This window comes from Octopus bimaculoides, chromosome 10 (genome assembly GCF_001194135.2).
Source record: "Octopus bimaculoides isolate UCB-OBI-ISO-001 chromosome 10, ASM119413v2, whole genome shotgun sequence".
NCBI classification, from domain to species: Eukaryota; Metazoa; Mollusca; class Cephalopoda; order Octopoda; family Octopodidae; genus Octopus; species Octopus bimaculoides.
In genome coordinates, this window is record NC_068990.1 from 40,452,603 (window position 1) to 40,466,340 (window position 13,738).

Here is a 13,738-nt window from a genome sequence, read left to right on the forward strand (position 1 = left end):
TCCAAAGAGTAAGTCCTGGGGTCGATTTGCTCGACTAAAGGCAGTGCTCCAGCATGGCCACAGTCAAATGACTGAAACAAGTAAAAGAGTAAAAGAGTATACTTACATGACTGAGTGTTTATGTATTAATTGAAATTCAAACTCCAGATGTGTATATGTATGTGTATATGTGTGTATATATGCTTATATGTAAATATGTATGTGTAACTGCTTGTACATATTTTTATTATAATATGGAAGTCCCAGTATTTATCAGTGAATATAAATTTCTATAATTGGGTAGGTATACGTTTGTCTATGTATATGTAGTATATCATATGCTTATGCTTACATATATGTGACTGTCTACATCTATCAAGTAATTCTAGGATAGTCAACAAGTCAGTGAGGTAGAAATTCTTCAATTAGTACAAAAATTTCGACAATTTATGATCTATTTATCTGTAATTGTTTGTAAATCCACTCATTATCTTTAAAATAATATATATATATATATATATATATATATATATATACATACATGCATACATACATACATACATACATACATATATACATAAAAAAATAATAAATGAAGCAAAAAAAAAAAAAAGAAGCAAAGAAACATAATGTTTCCTCTTGTGCTTGCTTGCTTTGGCCTAGATTTCAAATATCTCACCTCTGCCTCTCTCTATTTCTCCAACACTACTTAACATAAATAGAACACAAATGCAATGTATTCATAATTAAATAAAAAAAAAATTTAACTTTAATTGAGCTAGGTTACATATGCAAATAATTGTTTTAATTCAATGGTTGGAAGTATTCAAATAGGATTAGAAAGGAAATGAGATAACACAGACACACACACACATATATACTTATTTACTAGTGCTGCTGCTGCTGCAACTACTACTACTACTACTACTACTACTACTACTACTACTACTACTACTACTACTACTACTACTACTACTATATGCATAGAAGTGATGCTGGAGTAAGACACTCCCATGAGCAGCTGTTGGCTGGAGTTCCCAGTGGTTTTAACACTTTCTGAGAGGGTCGGTCCATCCAGCAGTATTAACCTGTATGATTCTAGCTGAGTATTCCTAGGTTGTCTGAATATATAAGAACTAAAACTAATGGTACTGCTTCTTCCTAGGTATGCGATAGAACCAGAAAGAAACACCTAGAACTTTGATGGGAGTCTTAGCCATTATAGATATGTTGATATAAGACTGAAAAGTAGACAAAGAGGTCTTGTTGTAAGTAAAAAAACCTAAAAGGTAAAATGATATTCAATAATGATCCCTACAACTCAAGCCAACATGGAGAAAAAGACATAAAACCTATCATTTTGATGACAATGATGACAATAATGATGATGATATTAAAAAACAATGATGATAACAATGTATATGTATGAACTTTACCATATTTAGTCAATTATCTAACATTTCTTGAATGCAATCCTTCAAGGACTAATGTTGCCTTTCTAAATCCAGTCATGAATGTAATATGATACCAGTAATATGCTAAGGCATCACTAAATCAGCTGTGCCTTTGAAGAAAGGATAAAAATTATATATGAATGCATTTACAGAGTGTTTTAGTTGGAAGAGGAGCAGTATTGACTGTTGTCTGTGTGAATCTCTGCTCTGAACAAAAACAGAATATAAAGAAAAGTCATCTGAGTACCATCCAGATATTCATTGGCTGAGAGTTAGGATTCTGTGGGTGTTTTATGATGTGTGTGTGTGTGTGTGTGTGGATAATCTTGAAACTACAACTAATGCACTGTTCATCACGATTATTTATCTGCACTTTTTAAAAGGACCTGATGAACAGAAATGTTGTTAGGTCAATTACCAAGCAGTCCCTACTAAGGGTTTCTTGATTTTTGTTTTTTTTTCCTGTAAGTTAGTCATAGAGGAGGATCTTTGAGCAGGCTCCTCAATATTTGTAAGAAAGATATGCATGAGATGGGAACTAGGAGTCTCGACTGAATGCCTGGAACAGAATGAAATTTTATTAAAGGCACTAGGTGATGGTTTTCAACTAGGCAACATGTACAAAGTCTATGCCTGTTAACAACTAATTCAATGCCAACATACACTTACTAATCATTGAGCATGCACATACCTGTGGAAATTCTCAGAGTGACAATATAAACTTACTTCCATTTCATAAGCAATTGACAGTTAAAAGTATGAATGCATTTTCTGGTTTTGGCAGATTTTCATTTATTTTGAATATGAATATGTTGTATGCCATTCTAGAATCTATGAAGTTGATATTAATATAATAATGAATGTGGTAGTTAATAGAACTGACAGATTCTTTCTGCCTCCATACACTATCCTTCCATGCCATACCATGCTGCCCTTGACAAGATCATAAAGCATAGCCTGGACACCACATGCCTCCCTTCCCAACTCAAGCCAGTGGGGCTAAGCCAAAGGGATGGTAAAAGGCTGGACAATATGACAGTTTTCCCATTCTGTGGTGGTAGGCCCCTCATCTGGGATGCCACATGCTGTGACACCTTCTCCAGTGGCAACTTGGAGTTGTCAGCTACTAGCCCAGGCGCTGCTGCCCATCAGACTGAGAAAAGCAAACTGTCAAGGTATTGGTTGCTCTCTGACAGGTCTATGGCTGAGCCTGTGGGAGTTAAGACCTCCGACATTCTTGCCCCCACCCTCCCCACCTCCAATAGTCATATCCCTGCTCCCCACTATCAGGGCAGAGATTGTCTACAAGTGCAAGACCCATGAGTCAGAGGGGCTGTTCCCGCACATCTCCCTCGCTATCCTCTGGGGTAACACCTTTTCCATTTTGTCTGCTAGTGTCACCAGAAATATTTCTATATTGTGAGAAGCAAGATTCTCTGTTAATCCATCATGCACACTATATCATCATCGTCGTTTAATGTTCGCTTTCCATGCTTGCATGGGTTGGAAGATTTGACTGAGGACTGGTGAAACCAGATGGCTACACCAAGCTCCAATCTGATTTGGCAGAGTTTCTACAGCTGGATGCCCTTCCTAACGCCAACCACTCAAAGAGTGTAGTGGGTGCTTTTACGTGCTACCAGCACAAAGGCCAGCCAGGCCGTACTGGCAACGGCCACGCTCAAAATGGTGTATTTTATGTGCCACCCACACAAGAGCCAGTCCAGGGGCACTGGCAACGATCTCGCTCAAAAACGCTCAAAATGGTGTATTTTATTATGTATGAATTAAATAAACCAAATTTATCATTTGTATATTTGCAATAAATGAATGTTGAGATTTTTTTGCTTGGCATGCTAACAGTTATTTTGTAATGCAAACACAGGGAGTAGGTGCAAATGTAGTTCTTTCCCCTTCATATAATTTAGACACTTGGTTTCTTCGTTATTAACACCCTCATCCTTTCCACCATCATGATTAACAGCAACAAAAGTAAACAAATGCATTTGTAATCTAAAAAGAAAGGGGTAACACAAATGGTAAATTTATATAGTTAGTAAAACCATCAAATTAGAGATAGCACCTCTGTGAAAAAATGTTTGATAAAGTAAACGTGAACATAGTATTACTTTAACTTGATCTCAAAACTACACTCAAGAAATTTCTGATCATAGACTTAACACATCATAAAGGTTAACATACGTGCCTTTAGCAAATCTTTATATATAACCATATCATTTCACTAGATCTATGTGTTTTAAGGTGCCACTTGTCTTGCTGCTAATTTTGGTTCTCTCAAAACAAAATGTCATCTTGTATTGTTATTTGTTCTTAGTATTTCAAAACCTTAATGTTGTCTTAGTGAATGAAGCCTGTTGGTGAGCTAGTTTGATTGCTGCTATCAATTATTATAGTAATTAAATTTAAGGGTTTCAGGATGCCATCATGCTTCTCTAAGTTAGTGATTTTTACGATTCTATTAGTCTTAAAAGTAGATCTAGTTTCTTCACTGTACCTGGGTGTGGCACACATCTCATGATGTCATCTTTTTCGTGGATTTAATTACTTTTGATGTAACCTTCATTTGCAACTAGATGAGGGTATCTTTGGATGGGATAGTGCGGTTATTATTGATGGATGATGACTTTATATGCAACAGTCAAGTTTGAAGTATTTACAGCTCAACTTAACTTTATATATATAAAAAAAAGCAATTAAAGCACATATCATATCTAGGTTACCATAGTATCAATAGTTAAATTTTTCTAATAGAATTCCTGATAAACTTTAACCTTTGTCTAATTCCTCATTGACCTACATATTCTGGATAGGGTGCAGAGTACCCTGTTGCTGTTATAATTAAGTTGGTTTTGGATTAGGTAATATAACCCCATTTTTTTTGTCAAGCAATCAAGCCTCATGATATTCAAATTATGAAGATGATTATCATCATGATAGATAAGTCAAGAGACAGCCTTGGTTACACATCTCCAAAAAGCTCTAATATTTGCCATCAAATAATTTACTGATAACTAAAGTTACAGTATACAAGATAACAACTTCCTAGAGCAGAGTGGGAGAATCATTTTAAATTTAAAGACAACACTGATTAAAATATAGTGTAAAGCCAAACTAACAAAAATTCTGTTAAATACATGGGAAAATGTAATTACTTTTACTGCAGAATAGTAATAATAGATGTTAAAAATAGAAATGTAAACTGAAGTCATAATGACATTTTTTTTTCTTAATTTAAGAACATTTATAATAAATATAATGCTCCTAATCAACAAAAATATTTTTTCTGTTGCTAAATCATGACCTTTTCCATAAAGATACAATGCATACAGAAGTTGAAGAGCAAAACTGTTGTTACCTTTGCAAAAGCTGCCTAAGTATATTGCATTTAGGCCAATATATATGTATATATGTTATCTTTGTGACCTGTTGTTTGAATTCTGGAAAAGGTAGGCACATTACACACATGTATAGGGTTGCCCAAAAGTCCATTAGGATTTTTAAGTTAAAATAAGACACAGATTTTAAACACAAACTGATTTAATCGATCAATGACATAATTACTGTTTTGTTCAACTATCTTCTGCAATCAGGTGGGCAGATATAACATTATTACCTGTTCAAAGAATTTCGTTTTTTACTCAGGGAAAATGCTTCCAGGTATATTTTTACATCCTCTTCAAAGTTTAAGCTCTGTCCATTCAATGAATTTTGAAGAGGCCCAAACAGGTAGAAATCTGAAGGTGTAAGGTCAGGCAAATATGGAGGGTATGGCAAAATTTCCAAGCCAAGTCCATATAATTTCTGCTGCGTCTCACTAATCCCTTGACACTACTTCTTACTTTTCCTTCTAATATCCATCTCTCTAACACTGTTGCTATTAGTATCTCTCTTACCACCATATTTTAAAAATAAACTTATGTAACTCCAAGAAGAACTGTATTGGACCCTGACAAACTGTTTAAACCATGCTGGCATGGCAGACAACTGACTTTTGCCATCACCGTTCCCTCTTAATTAACCCAGCCAATTACCATAACCACTCTCCATCACACTATTCCCTAATAATTACTCTCCCCCTTCCCTACTTTTTATTTCCATTACTCCTACCCCAGCACTGTTTGCAATGTTATTCTCTTCATTATCATCCTCACAAAACAATATATCTGTTGCATTCATCATAGGAGCTGTCATTCACTTTGCAAGCTGCAATATGATTTCAATGTTGCTAGTGCAACAAAATTCCCCCATACATCCTGTATGTGATCGGTAACTGATTCAAGCAACAACTCAGGTTTGAGAGAGCATTTTAGTCTTGCTGATGGTGACACAACCTCTATGATATAGGTGCCATAAAAATAATTCCATCCAGTACACTCTGTAAAATATTTTGTGTTAGGAAAGGTATCCAGCTATAGTAACCATGGAAGCCAAATTGAGATACTGGAGCAAGATGTGGCCCTCTAACCCATTGAATATTGTTGAATTGTCCAACTCATGTCAGCATGAAAAACAGATATAAAACAATGATGATAATTATGATGATTTCTACATTTATGTTTACAACCCACTACATATAAACCAGAAAAAACAGTGTTAAGATCTATCCAAAATGCTTGACAGTAAATATATTGTAACATCCCATCAGATGCAAAATTGCATACAAGCATCCTTATGACTCCCTACAATACGTCACTACAATATGAATTATCTTTATCATTATATAATTAATTTATCCAACTATTAAATTATTTATCTGTTATATAAAAAGAAGAGTTTAGCACATTTACTTGGGCATAAGAGAAAATGGAAGAGTACCGGTGATATAATACAAAGCAATAATTCTTTAGTTGAGAGCTTAACAAGTCATCTACTGGATTTCAAGATAAAAACTAATGCCGACCAAAGCCTTTTAATTTTTCTGGCCAATCTAACAAAGAGATCTTTCCTAATTTTGTCTCATCCAGTACACTCTAAATTCAACTCTTAACACAAATAAAATTTTACATTTTTTTCTGTCTATATAGGAATTTATATCAGTTTAAGGAAATATGTAATGATGTGCTTGATTCTCTTTGAGCTCTTGTTCTATTTCATGCACATCCAGCATCTCAAAGATTATAGAAATTGTCATAGAAAATCAATTCATTACCCTCCACTCTCTCTCTCTCCCTCTCTTGCTCTTGCTCTCCAGTTACTAACAGTATGGTTTCTGTATAACCTGGTCTATTTGAATTTGTCTTTCCTACATCAGATAACGGAGGGTTTTTTTTCACATGATAACTTTTGAGAAAGCCAACTTGTTAAACCCCAATCAAAGTGATGAATTCTTGTCATTTCTGAGTTAAGAACATTCAAGTGAATTTGTCTGCTTACGGACAAGATCCATTTGGCTTGGAGATTTCCATTTAACTGTGCTATTGCAATGAGCATTGCAGAGATCTCTCACAACCACATTGTATCAATGCCACTCTACTAGCCAACTTACATCTCCCACATAACAACAGTCTATTTGCTATTATTTCTAACCATGCATTCTTCAATATGAATAATACCAACTTTCAATCTTCCTTCCTTCTGGACATACTTACACCATCCATAGCTTAGACGTCCCTGCCAGATTTTCTCTGCCTAAAAAACACACTCAAATTGGGATGCAATAACCTAGTCACCTTTAACTTATCAAAGATCCAACTGATTAACATAACATGAAAGCAGTGATACAGTACAGTCATTCTAAGCATGATCTATATACAGCTAAATCCCTCAATGTCACTACAAATGCTAGGTTTATTTCTCATACCACTGGCTTAGCTATCTGTCCAGTTTGTGTTGATTGTTATAATCTTTCTGACTTCGTTATAACATTTCCCCAATCTTGCAGAAAAACAAAATGAACTAATATTGATTTACAACTACTCTCTATATTTATGACTCCTTCAAACTTACCTATTCTGTTCCTACAAAGTGCATCACATGTTTCTTAAAATATTATTTACAGCCTCCCTTCAAACAAAAAAAAAGTCATTAGTGTTCTTGGCTCTGGGTTTCCTTTTACAAATAATTACTTGTACTCTATATTGTATGAAAAGGGCTGCAACTTGTTGAGTTGGTAAGGTCTTAAATGGTTGACTGAATGGTTCATGGCTTCTATCACATTATAATGCACTATTGATTCATGATTCATAAAATAGATTAACCAGATTAACCATTTATTGCAAACAGCTTGAAACAGGCTGATTTGTCTCAAAAAATATACACCAAGAGTTACACAAATGCAATGCATTACGAGACAGATGCATATTTTGGTTGCTTATCACTTAGTCTTGTATTTCCAGGTTACCAACTCGACTAAAACTTATCATTTCTATTCATTCTCTATCTTTGTGTTAGCTAGTTATTCCATATCCTCAAGTCATCTTCAGTTTGTTATTTATTTCTACTGGTTTGCATGTCTTAAAGATATCCACTATTCCAAAATGACTGGATCATTCGTTATTTCTAATTTCTAAGAGAGATGAGTACAGGTTGATAAGTAAGCTAATGAGACAATCAGTTTGGTTATCACTAGTAAAAAAAAAAGAGGGTAACTATCAGTAAATCACATCACAAACAACAATGATGAAAATAAACATAAGGAAAATACTTTATATCCTATCAATAGCTGACACTTCTTCAAGGATCACTTACATAAACTCCGCTACTGAGGTCATGAAACATATCCTTTGAGATCTGACATTGTTGGCAAAATCCAAAAAAGCGAACCTTCAACTTCATGGATATTCTAAAAATTCTCACAGTTCATTCTCTCTACCAATACTATAACTAATACTTTATGTGAATCTTTTGGTTCTTACTATCACAGCCTTATCTTTAAACCGTTACCCTAAAATGTAACAAGATACCCTTTAAGGTGGGTATACATTTCAGAAATCTACCATACACTGACCTCCACAGTTCTTCATTGATTAGTTAGGTAAAATACACTACTTTGCATTCATGGGTTGATTGAGACAGTACAGAGTTTCTACCTATATAAAGCAAAATAACGAGAAATCTAAAGCATATTATTACACACAGCTTGCCTGTAACACTTCCTCTACTCTATGGAACTTAATATCAACCATCATATAAACTAATCACATTCACAGCTCCATTCCATCCTCTCCCATTAAGTGCCCCTCATTATAGATTCTTGCTTACAATAATTATAAAAATTACAATTACTCTTTTACAAGGAGACAAGTTTAGAGAGTTGACAAAATGGCAGGTTTATACCAGAACAGTTACAGTTAACGTTGGAAGTGAATCAGTAGAATATATATTATAATGTCTCATTTAATGTGTATGTGTCAATGTACATATGTATGCATGTTTATCATTGTATATACGTATGTCTGAGTCTGATTTTATTCATATACTTGTGCATCAGTGTATAGATGTATGTGTATGTGTGATTCTGAATGCGTATGCCATTAAATACACACATTTGTCTCATTCAATACACACTTTTGTATGTATGTGTGTTTCTCTACTTATATGTATGTGTTATTTAATGTATATGTGTGCATATATGTGTACAAGTGTCTGATGTATCATTATCATGTATGTGCCATTGTGTGTAAATGTGTATTGTTCTTTATGTGTTTGCATTATTATCTCTATGCAAGCTTGTATAATGTGTATAGCTCGTTTGAGTTTCAGCCAAAATTATAATATAATTAATTAACATAAAACCAATCTCTAGTCAATTTAGGAAAAATACCAGCAACAACAATATCAAATCTAAATAACCACAATAATAACTCTTTGTCTTTTATTTCCAGGTGTGCAAACAATAGAAACCTATAAATAAAAGCCAGGAAGAAAGAAAGTGAAAATGGATAACAAAAAGAAATAAGGTGTAAAAACAATGTTAAAAAGAAATATAAACTAAAACAAAAAATACAAAGATCCCTTCTTTTCCTATTATCCTGTCAAAGGCAACAATCCTAGGAATGAAACTTACATAAGGACCCAGATTTTATCAACTCTATGGATACTGTTCACTCCAAGAGCAAGTCTGCAGGAAAACCTCTACAGGTAATAAATAATATTTTATTTCATCACTCTACATCTACAGATATTATACACTACTCTGTATCTTTGTCTTACAAAACTATCATTAATCCTTAATTTACAAAGAATTATGGTGTGTAGGGATATAATAACTGATATTTTCTGATAAAATAGTAAAATGTCTTAAGAATAGATGTGTGTCACTTGTGTGCTTACAACTGTAAAATGATTTAATTACCTGCCAAGTGGATTTTTGTTATAAACTTTAACTTATCACTAACATCATTAGGCTTCATAATATTTTATAGATCAGTCTAACATCATATATTTTGTTCTTTAGTTTCTATTGAACTTTTTGATATGTTTATAGGACATTGTTATCAATTATTACTTTCTCAAATAGTTGAAATAAAATTATGTTTGACAATTTTCGAGCAAGTGATGGTTAGCATATATTTTGGATTAGGAAGACTAAAGCTGGCAAAATGAAGATTGTTGATTAAAGGCCACATCACAGTTAAGATTAGAAATGATTTGTATAACAACTATAACTATTGAGAAAAGCCATCAACCTGAGACTGGGGTTTTCACTTGTTTTATAGCTAATTTATTTCACCAACAACATAAAAGACATGGGCTAAATGATAATTCAATTTCCATTTTAAAATTGTTGGAACGAGTATTTTTTTCATAAAACAGAAGTTGTGGTATCATCGATTTTCAACTAACTTGGCTGAGATGGTAGTTTAAGAATCAACTAGCAATAGAGTGATCCAGTTTCTTTAACCTCATGGCATTAATACTCCATAAGACTATGGTATATCTATCTTCAAGATGAGATCTCATTATTTATACACAAGAAATGGTTTCCTGCCTGTTGCAGTGTATTCATCCATGTTGTCTAATTAAAAATAGGTCATTTTGCTAAAGATACACGGCAACTTAGTCTCAGTGAGAGAACATATGATATAAACTATTTTGGCTTTAAAGCCAGAGCCACAATAACTAAGTAAATTATCTCACATATCACTCACTCATAAAAATAAATAATAATTCATTTAAAATCTTCAGCTTGTCAGTTTCACTGGTAAATAATTAACACCATATTTAAAAGAAATTAAGAATAGAGACATTATTTCTTAAAACTAAAATTATAATTTATTTTCTAATAAAAAACAATCAATTAGACTACCAGATAATAGTATGATAAATATGAATTAGTTGAGCAAGTAATTAAGTGGTCATAGGCCATATTATGAAAAAGAAAGACAGAAATGACAATTAGGACATTTGTTCCTTCCAAGAGGTTCATGTGCAAAATGGCTACAACTAAGAATCAATACCAAAGTTACGTATACAATATATCTGATGCTTTCCATCATTTTTATTCTCCTTCACCCCAATTTCTTGGCATCTCCATCTATAACTACCAGCGTCACACATCCTTTCATAACATTACCATGGTGTCAAGCCCACACCACCACCACCATCAAATTGGTTACTCACCCTTAAAAAAATATATGAAATAAATTAACATCAGGTCTTAAAAGTTAATTAGTATCTAATATTTCTAAAAGTTAATTTTTCAGTTTGTCACAGCTGTTTCTAAAATCTCTAACCTGACCTATATTTGAAGGTGAAACTGGAAAATAGTTTTCTTTAAATGTTACAGAAATCCATAACTAAAATGATAATAAATAATGACATTTGACAAAGCACCAGATCAAGTTTTGTTGAATTTACTTGGTCCTGACTTTATTAAGACTAAAGTGATTTAAAAAAGAATTCTACATTGCTAGGATTTGAACTGAGAACATAGAGTTATTAAATATCATGTGGATTTTTTGGTCAGTCATGCTATTGTCTCCAACAATTTAGTACAAAAAAAAAAGTAATAAAAATAATAAATATAATATTTTTCTCAATTCTTAGTTGATAAATCCTAATCAAACATAATTCACTTGATCAAACTATCAAAGATGGCAAAATAAATTTAAGCACCCATTGGTAGTTAAAGAATTAATCAAACAGCTTATTTCAAATAACGTACCCCACAGTCACACACACATACATACATATATACATACATACATATATACATATATATATATATATATATATATATATATATATATATATATATATATATATATGTATATATATATATATATATATATATTAATATTAAGTTGAAGAGCAAACATACTTACACTCATACACATTGTTTACTTAGCTTTGAAATTCATGCTATTTCTGCCATGTCTGGTTATAAAACAAACATGACTAAGGATTGTACTTGATAGCTTGGTGGGAACCTATCTTCTTCAGTATACAATGTAAAAAGGTTGATCTATCTAAAGTTTATTATATATATATATAAATACACACGCACGCACACACACACACACACACACACACACACACACATATGGGTAGATCCATTTGGTAAGCAGTCACAACACTAGCACAAAACAAATAAAAGATTTTAGTAATGTTGATTTAAAACAAATCTATATAAAAAAAAAAAAATTGTACCAGTTATTTTATTTTCCAAGAATGTTCATTTTACATTGTTACTTTCTTGTTGGAAGTCTAATGCTAGAAACTCAGTTTTACAGTCTGTATTGGAAACAAAAGTATAATAGAAACTGAAAGGTTTTTTTTATTTTTTTTTAAAGCTGTTGATATTTAATAACTCTGCTCATTTTTACTAGAGCAGGCATATGTCACAAATAATTGACTGAATATGGAAGATTTCGTAAATGGTCTTGCATTCAATATCTTGTGCATGTTAGGGTGAGCTGAATGTTAAAATTGGGATTGTACTTCAAATATGTAGAAATAGAGTCTGAAAAGATGATTAGAAAAGTGTATCAGTAATAAGGTAAATAATCTAAAAAACATGCACTACTCAAGTACTTGGTTGGGTAACTTATTTAAGGCCAAACTGTGCCAGTATTGAATTTACTGTTCATATTTAAGAAAAAAACAATTGTCACAATTGGCTAGGTCAGATAAAGGATGTGGTCCTATTGTTAAAATGGCTTAAATGTTTCTTTAAGGCCAAAATATTTAACTTTCAAATGGTCTGGTCTACCTCACAATGAATACTATGAGTACATTAGTTATTTCTATCGTTCTTTTATTCCTAGGTCAGCCTTGATTTGAGCAGACTATATTCTAAAGTGTCCCAGCTGTGATTACCTACCTGATCATTTTAGTGACATGTTTGACTGTATTATTTAATATGTCTTTTCCTTACTGAAGCCAGTAGAGTGTGGTTGTTAGAAAGATCTCTCTGCTCTTTCTAGCAAGCTGAGCGATGAAATTCGCAGCTCCTCAAAAGAAGTAACATTACCTACACTGATTAGCTGAGGAATTTCGGGCTACCTTGGTGTACGTCTTTCAAACCTTCTGATAAATGTTGCTTGGAGAGACAGACACTTCATCACTAAATTTTCTGTTGGTATACTTTCTGATGATATATAGTCGATAAATGTTACACTAAATAACCAATTGATGATGTGACTCACTTCTGTTGCAGTACCAGCAATATACTGACTGCTATTCATAATCATCATCATCATTGGTTAACGTCCACTTTCCATGCTAGCATGGGTTGGACGATTTGACTGCGGACTGGTGAACCAGATGGCTGCACAATATTAAATATAAACTCACCTTCCACTTTTGTATATTCAAAGAAACTACAGATAATTTTTGAAACATAAAGAAAAAACAGATTTGATAAAAATACTAAATTAAAAACCTTGGGTAGAAAAACCACGCAATTCTGAAAACAATGTGTACAGATAGACTAAACAGAGATATGCACTAAGACAAATGCAATGAGACATTTACACACATATGTGCACGTACACACACACACAGCCCATATGTGAGTTATAAAGAAAATGTCAAAAATAATATCTATTTTCTAATTGATATGATATTTACAATCTAATCTATAAGAGAAAGGTGGGGGAAGAGAAACTTTGCAGTTATATATATATACATTTCCCTTTACCCTGAAAACAAGAAATTTAGAAATGATTTTATCTAAGAAAAACACAACAAAACAAGTAATGAGGGTACAATGTTGAGTGGAGGGTATGTCAAAAATTATTACTTTTACGCCCCACACCACTTTCTTGCCCCACAATCCCACATAAGCATTTCATATGCACATATTACACATGCATGTGCATTCAAATGTATATATACATATA

General features: G+C 32.9%; 1 protein-coding gene across 3 annotated transcripts in view; it reads left to right on the top strand.

The window, feature by feature from the left end:
• LOC106881299 (uncharacterized) overlaps positions 1-13,738 on the top strand; it is a 338,650-nt gene that overhangs the window by 79,452 nt on the left and 245,460 nt on the right. For all 3 annotated transcript variants that reach the window (XR_008265043.1, XR_008265044.1, XM_052971134.1), the window contains exon 2: positions 9,278-9,533. The gene's annotated coding sequence lies outside the window, so the exon portion shown is untranslated. The remainder of the gene's footprint in view (positions 1-9,277; positions 9,534-13,738) is intronic.